Source organism: Bacillus rossius, chromosome 2 (genome assembly GCF_032445375.1).
Source record: "Bacillus rossius redtenbacheri isolate Brsri chromosome 2, Brsri_v3, whole genome shotgun sequence".
Taxonomy (NCBI): Eukaryota; Metazoa; Arthropoda; class Insecta; order Phasmatodea; family Bacillidae; genus Bacillus; species Bacillus rossius.
Window position 1 is genome coordinate 74,806,882 of NC_086331.1, and position 4,692 is coordinate 74,811,573.

Genomic DNA, 4,692 nt, shown 5'->3' on the forward strand with positions numbered 1-4,692 from the left:
GGCGCTCAGCATTGGCGGTTTGTGCACTTTCCTGTGTCCTACGTACCGACTCAGCAGCTATTAATTGTTGCGAACCTGGAAACTGTTCCGTCTATCACATGAGACCACACACAATCCTTCCTGCTAGCATCGCTGAGGTAGTCGCCTCGTCTACACGTGCAACACCAAACATGGGCGTGTTGCAACCTGTTGCGACCTGTGATGATTCTACGCAGACGTCCAAACGGCGTGCGTCTCGTCGTCGAAGTTCAGGCAGTGAATCTGCCCCAACTAACACTGCATTAAAGCCAAGGCACAGACGTGGTCACGGACGTCATCGACCATGTCTCACTAGAGTTGTCGATGGCGCAGAAGATGACCAGCTGGAAACCTGTGTTCTTGATCCCGTGACCTGCGAACCAGTTGGAACCGGAGTCGACGAGGCAGTTGGAACCGGAGTCAACGAACCAGTTGGAACCGGAGTCAACGAGGCAGTTCGTGCGTCATTAAAGACTTTGCTTACGAAAATGCTTAATTCGATAACCTTATATGCATTTATGTAATTTTTATAAATAAATGTTTAAAACTTGAACTTGTGTGTTTTTATTTCTATAATTTTTAGGTACCTAAGGAAAATTATTTTTAAATACAGACAATATTTTTATTCATGTAGTATACCAGTAGACCGCGGGTATATAAGCGAGGTTCAGACGACTGGGCCCTCAGTCCACCTCTGGCCGCGGTGCAGTACGGACCGGCTCTCTTCAGTAAGTTTCGTGAGATTTAGTTACTGCTCCAATGTCGACCGGGATAGACTGTTTACAGTCAGCAGCGGGGACCTCGATGGTAGCAACGTTGATGGAGTCGGAGATCCCGATACTGGCTGCCAAGGAGACAACGATATGTGCTGTTCCACCATCAGCTGAAGTTTCAACATCAGCATTGAATACTTCAATTAAAGAAGAGCGTTCATCACGTCAGTGCATATACTGTGGTGCGTCATTCATTACCACTTCAAGCGCGCGCAGACATGAAAGAAGTAGTTGTATGAATAATTTACTGAAAAGAACAGAGTTTCAATGTAACACGTGTGACAAACAATTTGTACGACATGATAACTTGAAATGACAGCATCTTATAACCTGCAGGAGGTATCCGACAATCTCTCGAAAGACATATAAGTGCGACATATGCAATAAGGTTTTTTGCATTGTAACAGTCTGGATAGTCACAATATTATGTGCATAGGAAAAGAAACAAGTGCTAGTATGCTTCCATACCATCAGACATCCTCATTTATTGCTTTGCCTGAGACAATAGTCAACAAAAGAGCAGTAGTCAATTGCCAAAACTGGAAGGATCAGTTTTGTTTTTAATAGAGTATTTTGGCAAGGTTTGTCGAGGGAAGTAATCAAAACAGTGTTGATAAGAGGTATTATGCTTTGGCGAATAAGTTCAACTTTGATGGTCTGTACTATCCGCCACCATTAAATCAGATATATATTTTTGAGAAAAATATCCCTGAAGTTTCAGTTGATGTTTATGCGCTAAATGAGGACAATAAGTCCGATTCGGTTAACCCAGCAAGAAAGAAAAAATCATTTCGATTTGTTTCTTGTGACAAATGAAAGCGGTGCTGCACACTACTGCTACATCAAAAACTTCTCCCGACTTGTGAGACCTCAGGTTACAAAACATGGACGTAAGATTTATGTGTGTAAAATGTGCTTTAAGTATTTCGCTAATCAACCTCGAAAATCAGGACTAACAGCTATACAGAGTCTTGAGCGGCACCAAATAAAATGTGAAAATAAATCTTGAGCAGAATTTGTTGAGGTTAATCAAGACTTTAGTAATTTGTCTGTTTTTTTGTACTTGTAGAAGTGTAGAATTAGGGTAATTAAATTTTTGTTTTTTAAAAGAACTTGTGGTGTTTTTAGTTTCTCAAACCTGTCACTTTTGTCGTATTTTATTTAATTAATGTTGTTTTGTATCACCCAGGGATCGTATCGATTCAATATGTAAATTAATGAGTGATTTTTTCGGTGTATTATGGAATTTTCCCCGTTTTTCTAGGTCAATAAATACAAATTTCTGAGATGGCGGACAAAACGGCTTACTTGAGGCTGGTAGTAGAGGATTTTAAGCCTCTTTTAGGATTTTGAACATGATTTATTGACATTATTATTTTTACATAAAATTAAATTTTTTGGCATCGTCCAGGGATCGAACCAAGGACAGGAATCAATATAATCAATCAGTGAATTAATAAGTGATTTTTAATAAATTTTGAACTTTTTTTCATTAAAATCGGATAATAAATAAAGATTTTCAAGGTGGCGACCGTAACGAAACATGCAACATTAATAGGAACCAATATGGCGGTTCTGTCTTGAACAGGTGATGATATTATTACTTAGAATTAAAAAAAATTACAATTCCGAATATGCATGTTATTTTTATATATACCTTATTTAATTCTCAGTCTGGCAAATATCTCGATGGCCGTGCGGTTAAAGGCGTATGTTTTCCAACCTAGAGATCAGAGCTGCGATGGTTCGAATCACAGCGCTTATTATGTATTTTGCATAAAAAATTAAATTTAATATGCAGATAAGGACCATAATAGCTATGGTAGGTAATGGAACCTCGACCTTATGTGATGAGACAGAGAAATGCTGGCGCTCTCTAGGAACAAACAGCAGAAACAAAGTCAGCGGTATCCAAGATGGCGGCCTCCAGCAGAACAAAAAAAATCAAGAGTGATGCTGGTACTCTGTAGGAACAAACAGCAGAAACGAAGTTGAAGGTATCCAAGATAGCGGCCTCCAGCGGAACAGAAAAAAATCAATATGGCGGCCATGATGAAAATTTTATCATGAGTGAGTGGGGTGCTCGATGACAAGATGGCGGATCCAAAATGGCCGCCAGGGTCATGGTCAAGGTCACGGTCAAAGGTCAAGGTCACGGTCATCCATGATGGCCGCCGTGACGTCAGAGAAATCGGCCGGTTCCACGGCACCGGCACCACACCCTGAACCCTGTCCCAGGAGGAACTAAACTATACTACTAAACAGTATTCGTCAAGGTTTCCTGTGCAGCCAGCACTGAAGTCATTAAGCTCTATTCTGCTGGTGGTATTATGACTGTTGAAGACTCCTCCAGTGTTGTCGTCGTTGTCAACGGAATCTGCTCCATCACCGTCGACGCTGACGTCAGGTTTCACGTAGTCGATGGTACAACCTCCATCGAGTTCGCCGTTAAAGCCGGTAAAGATGCCATATAGTTCACAAGAACTTGTAATTACGCAACTTATGCACCAGATGAAACAAACTAGGTGATCCTTACACCGTCGACGACAGTAACAAACTGAGCGACCTGATGTCTAGGACTCGCTTATATACATGCACCCGATGGGACAATATGCTAGTCAAATCAAGAACCATATACTATAGTACACGAGTCAAAACAACATTAAAATCAGAAGCCCATATGATCGAAAAATTGGATGCGGTGTGATACGTTTTCATCTCAGGAATTAGATCTCACCAATATATACGCTAAGCTCCAAGAGCTCCAATTCGCGCCATCAGTTCCATCTACATTTGGCTCCAATGCTCCAATGGCCCATAAGGTTCAAGTGTTCCAAGAGCTCCAAAGCTCAATTCACACCAACACGCGATGTTCACGCAATTGACACGCAATGTACGCGCAATACACGCAATGTACGCGAATTTTCAAGATGGCGGACATAAGAAACGTATCTACTAAAATCTGTTTTATGTAGAACATAGGTTGCTTTTAGGATTTTGATTATGATTTATTGATATTATTCTTTAAAACATATAATTAAAAAAAATGCATCGTCCAGGGATCGAACCAAGGACTGGAACTAATCGAATGGATCAATAAATTAACGAATGAATTATTTTATGATTTTTGGGAATTTCATCGAAATTCTAGGTCAATAATTACACAATTCCAAGATGGGGGATGTGACATTCTAGGTGGCGATATATACCTTGGCATTAGTGGTGGGAGGTCAGTCTGCCGGTGGCTTCCATGAAAGAAGGATGTATCGTATTTTATTTATTTTTGACCTCGCCGGGTTCGAAGAAAGGGTTTGGGTGCATTTTTAAAAATATTTTATTAAAATTCGAATAATTAATTAATTTTATTAATTTTAGAATTATTTCATTAAAATCGGGTAATAAATAAAGATTTTCAAGTAGGCGTCCGTAACGATAATTGCAACAATATAGAATCCAAGATGGTGTCCATAACGAAACGTACAACGATTATGTCATACAGGTCCAAGATGACGGGCGTAACGAAATGTGCAACATTTCTAGATCCAAGATGGCTACCAGAAAAAACGTGCAACAGTTTTTTTTAAATAATAGTTTATTCAATTTTGATTAATTAATTTTTTTATAAATTTTAGAATTTTTTATTATAATCGGATAATTATTACTGATTTTCAATATGGCGGACATGTCTTCATACAAGTTTATATATATATACATATATATACACATATATACATATATATATGAAGACTGCCATGCCAAAACGTTGTAAGTGCCATTGACTAAAATGTTCAGGAGAAGGAAAAATGTGATGCACTCCCACTATGGCACTTACAACGTTTTGAGATTCACATAACATAATTTGCCACTTGGAGCGCCACAATCGTCACCAATTTTTAACACA